The sequence below is a fragment of the Capra hircus genome (genome assembly GCF_001704415.2).
Source record: "Capra hircus breed San Clemente chromosome X unlocalized genomic scaffold, ASM170441v1, whole genome shotgun sequence".
In the NCBI taxonomy this organism is placed as follows: Eukaryota; Metazoa; Chordata; class Mammalia; order Artiodactyla; family Bovidae; genus Capra; species Capra hircus.
Genome location: NW_017189516.1, coordinates 50,973,941 through 50,986,545, shown reverse-complemented (window position 1 = coordinate 50,986,545; position 12,605 = coordinate 50,973,941). Strand labels below are relative to the sequence as shown.

General features: G+C 40.6%; 2 pseudogenes across 1 annotated transcript; both read right to left on the bottom strand.

Annotated features, from left to right (window-relative positions):
• Positions 1 to 672: 672 nt before the first annotated feature.
• Positions 673 to 2,349, bottom strand: LOC108634322 (annotated as a pseudogene). Its single transcript, XR_001917541.1, has one exon. The product of XR_001917541.1 is annotated as an ARL14 effector protein-like pseudogene (transcript).
• A 6,243-nt stretch (positions 2,350 to 8,592) lies between these two features.
• LOC108634327 lies at positions 8,593 to 9,056 on the bottom strand (annotated as a pseudogene).
• Between the last annotated feature and the right edge of the window lie 3,549 nt (positions 9,057 to 12,605).

Below are 12,605 nucleotides of genomic sequence, written 5' to 3'. Positions count from 1 at the left end.
AAAGAATTTATTTGCAGGGCAGCAATGGAGGAACAGACATAGAGAACAGACTCATGGACACGGGGAGAAGGCAGGAGAGGGTGAGATGTATGGAAAGAGTAACATGGAAACTTACATTACTATATGTAAAATAGATAGCCAAAGGGAATTTGCTGTATATCTCAGGGATCTCAAACAGGGTCTCTGTACCAACCTAGAGGGTTGGGATGGGGAGGGAGATGAGAGGGAGGTTAAGGAGGGAGGGGATATATGTATACTTATGGCTGACTCATGTTGAGGTTTGACAGAAAACAACAAATTCTGTAAAGCAATTATCCTTTAATTAAAAAATAAAATTTAAAAATAAATGAATAATTTAAAAAAAATCTGTGCTTCAGGATTTGATTCAATACTTGGAAAGCATTTTCTGCTTCCTGCTGGTTGTGGAAGCATTTCCCCCACAAAAAGTCAGGATGCTTGAAGACGTGGTGGGCAAGAGGTTACGTGAATATGGCGGATGAGGCAAAACTTTTGCACCAACCTAATATCACTATCAGGAATTTCTGATGGAAAGTGATTGGTGTTTGCCAAAGAACAAAACATGGATTTGCTTCAGGGAAGGGGGGAAAATGTTTTTTTTTTTTCCTCTTGGGTCTAAAACACACACTTTCTCACACAAAAAAATCATGTAAGGAAAATTAAATGCTTTTTATTAATAAATTTGCCACACAGAGATTTTGGGTGAGTTAGTCAGAGGCAAAAGTGGTCTCAGGTGAATATTTTCTAGTGGGTAAACATACATGGCCATTTGGTGGGATAGAGATAGGGGCCTTTGTCTATTTTTAGCCCATTACGTCTGCAGCCTCAGCCAGTGCCTGCAAAACTGTGTTCAGTGGAAAGTCTCTTTGTGCTGAATCCAAAGCTTCAGAAGAAGCAATTAAATGTTCATGAGAAGTAAACATGGAAAAGTGGAAAAAGCAATTTTCTTCTAACAGATCATTTGAATAAAACTTGGTATCAAAGATGACTGAAGAGAAACTTTCCTGATGACGCTGTGGGTGTGAACAGTTTCATAGAGATTTTTCCTAAAAACAGTTTTGCACAATAGCTGCCAAACCTGGCCCAGATGTTTCAAATCAGTCTTCTGAGATGGTATCTTCACTGAGGTCAGCAGAAACTCTAGCTGAATTTCCTTAAATCCTATACATCCAAGACAAAATGCAACTTAGGCCTTAGGAATTTTGTACCACATTGGCCAGTTCTGTGTGGCTGGTAACCTTAGCCACCAAAAAAATGCTTTTAAATCATTTCTATGTAACAATAGATTAAAATTTGTCCTTGCAAGTGTGCTTCCAGTGGGCATTTTAGATATCACTTAAACTGAATCTCTGCTTTTGTGCTCATATGTTGGGCCATGTGGCCATGGGGCCTATTAAAGTTTTTTTAAAAAAAAAAAAAAAACAAATTTCATTTTAATATTGTTAAAACAGTAACACTAAAAACACGAGACTATGAGTATGCCGTGCCAAGTCAATCCAAATAGAATTCTGATTTAGAATTGATGATGTGTAAGATCCTAACGGTAACTATTATAAACATATGTTCTTTGTCAAGACAAGCTCTCAGCTACAGAATTCTAAAACTCCATCTCCTAAGGTACCAGCAAAGAGGAAAGGGATTTTTAACCCGAGAGCAGAGTAGGAATGGAGTTGCTGGTTACCAGGGGAGGAATCTGAGTCATCACAGCAGGAAGGTTAGAGAAGGACTTGGTTCTATGGCTTCAGAGAACACTAACTAGTCTAAACTATATTTTTAAAACTTTTTTCCCCCAGTCCTAAAATTCACCCAGGAGACAGAGGCTGGTGTAACTGCAAAGCAGAGAAACTGGATCAGCCTGGAGGGCTGCTCCTAGTCGGAGAGGTCGAATGGCATCTTGCTGATGACCTCCCCACTCTCGTCGACTATGGTGTGGTAGACCCAGCGGCGGTTGCAGCGGCAAGTGGGCCCGCACTTGGTGGAGTTACACTTGGGGCACGGGTAGAAGCAACCCTGGCAGTCTTCATCAAGGCAGTCACACAGGTCAGCCTGATTGAAGGTGAGCCTGCCCTTTTGGTCATACTTGTTGACTTCGCGTTTTACAGGAACAAACTCATTCTTCCTTGCCATTTGCCCTTCCTTTATCAGCTGCCTTAATTTAGGGTTAAAGTCGGCTACCTGAGGCCCAGGATTTTGAAATGACAACCGTTTTAACTGCCGCTCCACCCGTTTCATCTGCTTCAGTTCCATCTCACTTGGTTTCTCAGGAGAACTTGGACGTGCAGGTCTCTCTCGCACGGAACTGCTTTTTTCTGCTTGGTCACTCATTTCTGCTCACCTGGGGACACAAACAAAGTCAGCAACCATTTGTGGGAGCTCAGTCAACCATGAGGACGCTGGAGCTGGTAAACGTCATTTCAGAATGGGCCTATGAAGTTTTTACTTCCAACCTGGGTTAAGTGGATAGGAGCAAGTTTATCAACACCAACAAATCTTTGGACAAAAGTGCTTTTATCAGATAGTATTTCCTCCTTTATTTAACCATCTCTTTTTTCTATCAACTGTTGAAATAACCATTCATGTTGGTCTAGACTAGTACTTCTCAAACATTAATGTGCATATGAATCAGGAAACAAATTGTTAAAAACTAGATTATGATTCAGTTAGGACTGGGCTGGGGCCAGAGAGTCTACCTGTCTAATGTATGCCCAGATTATACTGATATTGCTAATTCCAAACCTACTTTGAGTCTCAAGGGCCTAGAGCTAAACCAATAGTGATTAGGGGCCACAATTGCTTGATCAGGGGCAGAAATTGCTTTGCTTTAATAGAAACCCAGTTATTCTTCTTAGGTGAGTGGCCCTAGGATAGAAAAACAACAGTTTTTTATGTAAAGAATCTCTTTCTCTCCACAATGCCCCCACCACCACCGCCACACAAGGCAAACTCTTGACTTTTCCTCCAGCGAAATTGGTTTGAACAAAGAAAATACTGTTTGAAGCACTTCAGATCAATAAACATATTCCTTGTTTCTAATGACTGTAGTAAGTAATGGAAATTGGATGGTCATTTTTAGCAATTGCCTTTTCTCTTTAAAACATCAGCACATTAGTTGTGGTTTATTTATTTCGTTTAAAGTGACCTCCAATTCTTCTCAGGAAACACTATACAAGCTACTTAAAGGTAATTCATCATATTGAATTAGTGACTGGTTTCTAAAAGGCTTTCTAAGGTCAGTACACTCTCAAGGACTTTCAGTGTCATTTCACCTCTCTCCATGTCTCACTGTCTCTGCGTGTCTGTCTCTTCCCTCACCACTCCCCCCATCCCTCTGTTTCTCTCCTAATTGGCCCATGTCCTACAGACTCCACAAAGCTTCCCAAACTACTAATGACTTAAAGTAGAGAGGCAGAGGATGCCCATTTCTTTAAGGATGTTCTGCCTAGCTTCCAGAAGCAAACTGGCCAAAAGGAAGAGAGACAGGGGATGGGGCATCAGATGTGAGAGGATCACCATACTAGAGAAAAATTCCCTCTGCTTCTCACTGGAGAGTTTCAGGCAATTCCAGAGGACTGGCCACATTCTGTTTGATACATACTACCTATTTCACACAACAGGTTCCCTTTTAGGTCTTCCTTGGCACTTGAACGATGTAGTGTCTATAGAGAGGGAAAAGCAAATGATTCCCCTGAATCTCCTCTTGAATTGGATTTATTTTGCCAGGATCTTGTTGAGTAAATACCCAGGACAGAAATAATTACAGTTTCATAATCTCTACCTAAGTTAGTGCAATGTTTTGGCAGGTCTAGAACATTTAGTTTTTTATTACTCTAATTCTCTGAGTTGTAATTTCATAGTTGACTCCTTACCTTACTTTTTTTAGGGGGAAAAGGGTAGCAGCTACCTTTCTGATACATTACCCTAGGCAGAGGAGCCTCAGGCCTCACACTGCCAGGGATCAAACACTAGCACTGGTCTTCACCACTAACTATCTGACTTTAACTTAAGATGACTTCAGCTGCTTAACCTCAGTTTCCTCATCTGAAAATGGGGATAATAATAGAACCTTCTCTATGGGTATGCCCTAAATTAGGTGCAGTGAGAACTTCAAAGATGATATAAGACCAGGTTTCTGCCCGCAAAGGTTGGCAATCTCCACTGGAGAGATCAAGTGTCTGCAGCTCACTGCAAGGACAGGGAAAGGAGCTCCAGTTCAGATTCCTGAGAACCTATGGGGGGTGGGGCGGGGTTCGTACTAATCAAACATCAATAGAGGCATCCCTATTTAGAACTAAGCTTTATATCTTCTTTCTGCACCCCCCCCCAGTTTAGTGAGGTGCTCAGTCATCAGTTGTGTCACCTCTTTGCAACCCATGGACTATAGCCTCTAGGCTCTCGGTCCATTTTCCAGGAAGAATATTGGAGTGTGTTGCATTCCCTTCTTCAGACTAAGCTTTACATCTTAAAGATTCAGTTCATCCCCATAATGGTAAAAGAAGTGAGTGTGATGTGGTTTGCGTGTGCAAATTTGCCACCATAATTCAGTCTAAAGCACTATTTTTTTTCATTCATTCAACAAATATTGATCAAGAGTATATCATGTATGCTAGGAATTGTGCCCTATTTATTGCAGTCACAGCTGCACACACAAGTCCAGAGTCCTTCAAGCAGTGGTCCTTACAGAAATGAAATAAATTGGGGTAAAAATCTTTTACTCTTCAATTAAGCAAAAATATCTGTGTAGGCCAATTTTAAGGCACAGTATTTGTTTTAGAAACAGGCATCAAGACTCTGGTTGTGGAGAAACTCAAAGTTTAGTTATGAATAGCTGAACAAAGACAAAACTGATAATGCGTGCCAAGTCAATCCAAATAGAATTCTGATTTAAATTGATGAGTGAAGATCTAAAGTCGTAACATTATAAACATATGTTCTTTGTCAAGACAAGCTCTCAGCATACAGAAATTACTAAAACTCCATCTCCTAGAGGTACGAAAGCAAAAGGGGGATTTTTTACACGCCGAGAGCAAGGTAGGAAGGAGTTGCTGTTACCAGGAGGGAATCGAGTCATCACAGCAGGAAGGTTCAAAGAAGGACTTGGTTTCTAAGTTAGAAAACACTTAGTAGCTAATCATATTTTTTAAAACTATTTATCCGCGCCAGTCGCTAAATTCACTCCCAGGAGACAGAGAGCCTGGTGTAACTGCAAAACAGAAAACTGATTCACCTGGAGGCTGCTTTCCTAAGTACGGAGGATCGAAATGCATACTGCTGATGACTCCCTACTCTACACGACTATGTTGTAACCCAGCGGCGTTGCCACGCGGCTAAGTGGGCCCGACTTGTGGAGTTACATCGTTAGGGGACGGAGGTCAAGAAGCCCTGGCAGTCCTTATCAAGGCAGTCAGCACAGTGTCCAGCCATGATTGAAAGTGAGGTCTCTTTTTGGATCATATTTGTGACTCGGCTTTATCAGGAACAAGACTCATTCTGCCTTCGCATTTTGCCCTCTCTTATATAGCTGCTTACATTGTAAAGTGGTAAAGTCGCTACCTGATGGTCCAGATTTGATGACACGTTTTAACTGCGCTCCACCGTTGCATCTGCTTCAGTCCATCTCATTGGTTTCTCAGCAGAATTGGACGTGCAGAGGTCTCTCGATCGCATCAGGAACTGCTTTTTTCTGCTTGGTCACTCATTCGCTCACCTGGGACAACAAGTGGGACCTGATTAAAACTTAAACACTTTTGCACAGCAAAGGAAACTATAAGAAAGGTGAAAAGACAACCTCAGAACGGGAGGAAAAATAGCAAATCAAACAACTGACAAAGGATTAATTTCCAAAGATATACAAGCAGCTCATACAACTCAATTCCAGAAAAACAACCCAATTAAAAAGTGGGAAAAAGATCTAAACAGACATTCCTCCAAAGAAGACATACAGATGGCTAAGAAAGACATGAAAAGATGCTCAATATTGCTCATTATTAAAGAAATGCAAATCAAAACTACAATGAAGTATCACCTCACACTGGTCAGAATGGCCCTCATCAAAAAGTCTACAAACAGGAGAGGGTGTGGATAAACACTTGCACTGTTGTGGGAATGTAAATTGATACAGTCACTATGGAAGACGGTATGGAGATTCCTTAAAAAACTAGGAATAAAACCCATATAACCCAGCAATCCCACTGCTAGGCATATACCCTGAGGAAAACTGAAAAAGACACATGTACCCCAATGTTCACTGCAGCACTGTTGACAACAGCTAGGACATGGAAGCAACCGAGATGTCCATCGACAGATGAATGGATAAAGAAGTTGTGGTACATATACACAATGGAATATTACTCAGCCATAAAAGGGAACACATTGAGTCAGTTCCAATGAGGTGGATGAACCTAGAGCCTATTATACAGAGTGAAGTAAGTCAGAAAGAGAAAGAGAAATATCGTCTACTAATGCATATATACAGAATCTAGAAAGATGGTACCAAAGAATTTATTTGCAGGGCAGCAATGGAGGAACAGACATAGAGAACAGACTCATGGACACGGGGAGAAGGCAGGAGAGGGTGAGATGTATGGAAAGAGTAACATGGAAACTTACATTACTATATGTAAAATAGATAGCCAAAGGGAATTTGCAGAAAGAGAAAGAGAAATATCGTCTACTAATGCATATATACAGAATCTAGAAAGATGGTACCAAAGAATTTATTTGCAGGGCAGCAATGGAGGAACAGACATAGAGAACAGACTCATGGACATGGGGAGAAGGCAGGAGAGGGTGAGATGTATGGCGAGAGTAACATGGAAACTTGCATTATATATGTAAAATAGATAGCCAAAGGGAATTTGCTGTATATCTCAGGGATCTCAAACAGGGTCTCTGTACCAACCTAGAGGGTGGGATGGGGAGGGAGATGAGAGGGAGGTTCAAGAGGAGGGACATATGTATACTTATGCCTGATTCATGTTGAGGTTTGACAGAAAAACAAATTCTGTTAAAGCAATTATCCTTTAATTAAAAAATAAAATTTAAAATAAATGAATAATTTAAAAAAAATCTGTGCTTCAGGATTTGATTAAATTCTTGGAAAGCATTTTCTGCCTCCTGCTGGTTGTGGAAGCCTTTCCCTCACAAAACGTTGTCAGGATGCTTGAAGAAGTGGTGGGCAAGAGGTCAGGTGAATATGGCGGATGAGGCAAAACTTTTGCACCAACCTAATATCACTATCAGGAATTTCTGATGGAAAGTGATTGGTGTTTGCCCAAGAACAAAACATGGATTTGCTTCAGGGAAGGGGGAAAAAGTTTTTTTTTTTTCTCTTGGGTCTAAAACACACACTTTCTCACACACAAAAAAATCAAGTAAGGAAAAATTAAATGCTTTTTATTAATGAATTTGCCACACAGAGATTTTGGGTGAGTTAGTCAGAGGCAAAAGTGGTTTCAGGTGAATATTTTCTAATGGGTAAACATACATGGCCATTTTGGTGGATAGAGATAGGGGCCTTTGTCTATTTTTAGCCCATTACGTCTGCAGCCTCAGCCAGTGCCTGCAAAACTGTGTTCAGTGGAAAGTCTCTTTGTGCTGAATCCAAAGCTTCAGAAGAAGCAATAAATGTTCATGAGAAGTAAACATGGAAAAGTGGAAAAAGCAATTTTCTTCTAACAGATCATTTGAATAAAACTTGGTATCAAGATGACTGAAGAGAAACTTTCCTGATGACGCTGTGGTGTGAACAGTTTCATAGAGATTTTTCCTAAAAACAGTTTGCACAATAGCTGCCAAACCTGGCCCAGATGTTTCAAATCAGTCTTCTGAGATGGTATCTTCACTGAGGTCAGCAGAAACTCTAGCTGAATTTCCTTAAATCCTATACATCCAAGACAAAATGCAACTTAGGCCTTAGGAATTTTGTACCACATTGGCCAGTTCTGTGTGGCTGGTAACCTTAGCCACCAAAAAAATGCTTTTAAATCATTTCTATGTAACAATAGATTAAAATTTGTCCTTGCAAGTGTGCTTCCAGTGGCATTTTAGATATCACTTAAACTGAATCTCTGCTTTTGTGCTCATATGTTGGGCCATGTGGCCATGGGGCCTATTAAAGTTTTTTTAAAAAAAAAAAAAAACAAATTTCATTTTAATATTGTTAAAACAGTAACACTAAAACACGAGACTATGAGTATGCCGTGCCAAGTCAATCCAAATAGAATTCTGATTTAGAATTGATGATGTGTAAGATCCTAACGTAACTATTATAAACATATGTTCTTTGTCAAGACAAGCTCTCAGCTACAGAATTCTAAAACTCCATCTCCTAAGGTACCAGCAAAAGAGGAAAGGGAATTTTAACCCGAGAGCAGAGTAGGAATGGAGTTGCTGGTTACCAGGGGAGGAATCTGAGTCATCACAGCAGGAAGGTTAGAGAAGGACTTGGTTCTATGGCTTCAGAGAACACTAACTAGTCTAAACTATATTTTTAAAACTTTTTCCCCCAGTCCTAAAATTCACCCAGGAGACAGAGGCTGGTGTAACTGCAAAGCAGAGAAACTGGATCAGCCTGGAGGGCTGCTCCTAGTCGGAGAGGTCGAATGGCATCTTGCTGATGACCTCCCCACTCTCGTCGACTATGGTGTGGTAGACCCAGCGGCGGTTGCAGCGGCAAGTGGGCCCGCACTTGGTGAGTTACACTTGGGCACGGGTAGAAGCAACCCTGGCAGTCTTCATCAAGGCAGTCACACAGGTCAGCCTGATTGAAGGTGAGCCTGCCCTTTTGGTCATACTTGTTGACTTCGCGTTTTTACAGGAACAAACTCATTCTTCCTTGCCATTTGCCCTTCCTTTATCAGCTGCCTTAATTTAGGGTTAAAGTCGGCTACCTGAGGCCCAGGATTTTGAAATGACAACCGTTTTAACTGCCGCTCCACCCGTTTCATCTGCTTCAGTTCCATCTCACTTGGTTTCTCAGGAGAACTTGGACGTGCAGGTCTCTCTCGCACGGAACTGCTTTTTTCTGCTTGGTCACTCATTTCTGCTCACCTGGGGACACAAACAAAGTCAGCAACCATTTGTGGAGCTCAGTCAACCATGAGGACGCTGGAGCTGGTAAACGTCATTTTCAGAATGGGCCTATGAAGTTTTTACTTCCAACCTGGGTTTAAGTGGATAGGAGCAAGTTTATCAACACCAACAAATCTTTTGGACAAAAGTGCTTTTATCAGATAGTATTTCCTCCTTTATTTATACCATCTCTTTTTTCTATCTAACTGTTGAAATAACCATTCATGTTGGGTCTAGACTAGTACTTCCTCAAACATTTAATGTGCATATGAATCAGGAAACAAATTGTTAAAAACTAGATTATGATTCAGTTAGGACTGGGCTGGGGCCAGAGAGTCTACCTGTCTAATGTATGCCCAGATTATACTGATATTGCTAATTCCAAACCTACTTTGAGTCTCAAGGGCCTAGAGCTAAACCCAATAGTGATTAGGGGCCACAATTGCTTGATCAGGGGCAGAAATTGCTTTGCTTTAATAGAAACCCAGTTATTCTTCTTAGGTGAGTGGCCCTAGGATAGAAAAACAACAGTTTTTTATGTAAAGAATCTCTTTCTCTCCACAATGCCCCCACCACCACCGCCACACAAGGCAAACTCTTGACTTTTCCTCCAGCGAAATTGGTTTGAACAAAGAAAATACTGTTTGAAGCACTTCAGATCAATAAACATATTCCTTGTTTCTAATGACTGTAGTAAGTAATGGAAATTGGATGGTCATTTTTAGCAATTGCCTTTTCTCTTTAAAACATCAGCACATTAGTTGTGGTTTATTTATTTCGTTTAAAGTGACCTCCAATTCTTCTCAGGAAACACTATACAAGCTACTTAAAGGTAATTCATCATATTGAATTAGTGACTGGTTTCTAAAAGGCTTTCTAAGGTCAGTACACTCTCAAGGACTTTCAGTGTCATTTCACCTCTCTCCATGTCTCACTGTCTCTGCGTGTCTGTCTCTTCCCTCACCACTCCCCCCATCCCTCTGTTTCTCTCCTAATTGGCCCATGTCCTACAGACTCCACAAAGCTTCCCAAACTACTAATGACTTAAAGTAGAGAGGCAGAGGATGCCCATTTCTTTAAGGATGTTCTGCCTAGCTTCCAGAAGCAAACTGGCCAAAAGGAAGAGAGACAGGGGATGGGGCATCAGATGTGAGAGGATCACCATACTAGAGAAAAATTCCCTCTGCTTCTCACTGGAGAGTTTCAGGCAATTCCAGAGGACTGGCCACATTCTGTTTGATACATACTACCTATTTCACACAACAGGTTCCCTTTTAGGTCTTCCTTGGCACTTGAACGATGTAGTGTCTATAGAGAGGGAAAAGCAAATGATTCCCCTGAATCTCCCTCTTGAATTGGATTTATTTGCCAGGATCTTGTTGAGTAAATACCCAGGACAGAAATAATACAGTTTCATAATCTCTACCTAAGTTAGTGCAATGTTTTGGCAGGTCTAGAACATTTAGTTTTTTATTACTCTAATTTCTCTGAGTTGTAATTTCATAGTTGACTCCTTACCTTTACTTTTTTTAGGGGGAAAAGGGTAGCAGCTACCTTTCTGATACATTACCCTAGGCAGAGGAGCCTCAGGCCTCACACTGCCAGGGATCAAACACTAGCACTGTCTTCACCACTAACTATCTGACTTTAACTTAAGATGACTTCAGCTGCTTAACCTCAGTTTCCTCATCTGAAAATGGGGATAATAATAGAACCTTCTCTATGGGTATGCCCTAAATTAGGTGCAGTGAGAACTTCAAAGATGATATAAGACCAGGTTTCTGCCCGCAAAGGTTTGGCAATCTCCACTGGAGAGATCAAGTGTCTGCAGCTCACTGCAAGGACAGGGAAAGGAGCTCCAGTTCAGATTCTGAGAACCCTATGGGGGGTGGGGGCGGGGTTCGTACTAATCAAACATCAATAGAGGCATCCCTATTTAGAACTAAGCTTTATATCTTCTTTCTGCACCCCCCCCCAGTTTAGTGAGGTGCTCAGTCACTCAGTTGTGTCCACCTCTTTGCAACCCCATGGACTATAGCCCTCTAGGCTCCTCGGTCCATTTTCCAGGCAAGAATATTGGAGTGTGTTGCCATTCCCTTCTTCAGAACTAAGCTTTACATCTTAAAGACTTCCAGTTCATCCCCATAATGGTAAAAGAAGTGAGTGTGTGTGTGTTTGCGTGTGCAAATTTGCCACCATAATTCAGTCTAAAGCCACTATTTTTTTTTCATTCATTCAACAAATATTGATCAAGAGTATATCATGTATGCTAGGAATTGTGCCCTATTTATTGCAGTCACAGTTGCACACACAAGTCCAGAGTCCTTCAAGCAGTGGTCCTTACAGAAATGAATAAATTGGGGTAAAAATCTTTTACTCTTCAATTAAGCAAAATATCTGTGTAGGCCAATTTTAAGGCACAGTATTTGTTTTAGAAACAGGCATCAAGACTCTGGTGGAGAAACTCAAAGTTTAGTTATGAATACCTGTTAACCAAAGACAAAACTGATTCTCAATACCTTTACAGTAAAAGCAGAGTTTGTTGCCTGTCTGAATGTTCCATTGTTGTTCCACTGATATTCCTTTTATTTTTAGAGTATTAACAGTTATTAAAAGAAAACAGAATCAGGTTAAAATGAGACCTTTTACTGCAGGAGCACTGTAATAGCCCAATTTGCTGGATACTGCAAGTAAAATCACCAGACAGCTGAACAGTGTGGCCATGTTATGTTCAGCTATAGCACACTCAACCTTTGACATGAGATATGTTTGTGAACCAGAATTGTTAGCTTAAACCCCAGGGCCTCTTAAACCCTTGACCTCTCTCAAAAATGTTGGGAGGACATGTTGAGGCAAACAGTTTAGGGAAATTCAAAATAGAAATAAATGCTCGGTGAATGCATTTGAACCCTTGACATTCCAATCCTGTTGGTCAGGAAAGATCTTGGTATTTTCACAGGGAAATATTTTTTCTGTTGAAATCACTTTGAAGGTAACATTATTTTCTTCTTGTCACTCAACAATTTATTTACTTGTCATAAAGTGAAAAACCTCTGAGCCCAACCACATAGAAGTCTTAAATGCATGAGCTTTATCATTATCTTTCTTAACATAGTTCTCTTAGTCCTTAAATTACATGGTGCTGAAAATATCCTTTTTGTGTTTCTTTTCTGGATTGTTCGCCCTCTGAGCAATGGTTACCAGAATCTTTTAGAATGACATGTATTTGCTAATTGGATTAAAGGCGAGATAATGGAAGACTTTTTTTCCCCAACTATCTGGGTGATATTCTTAATCTGGAAAACAGATGTTTCAACATCTTTTTGCATGTTTGCGTTCATAATTACAGTAAGATTTCAGAATATTCAAAATGATTCCAATTCACTTTCCACATAGTTGGAAGCAGGAAGCCATTAAGATGAACCCCTTTCAACTTACATGTCATAATAGGAGGTGAAAGAAGGTAGAAAAGGGAGGGAGGAGTCCATTAGACTTGTTCTTGGTTGATGTTTTTTATA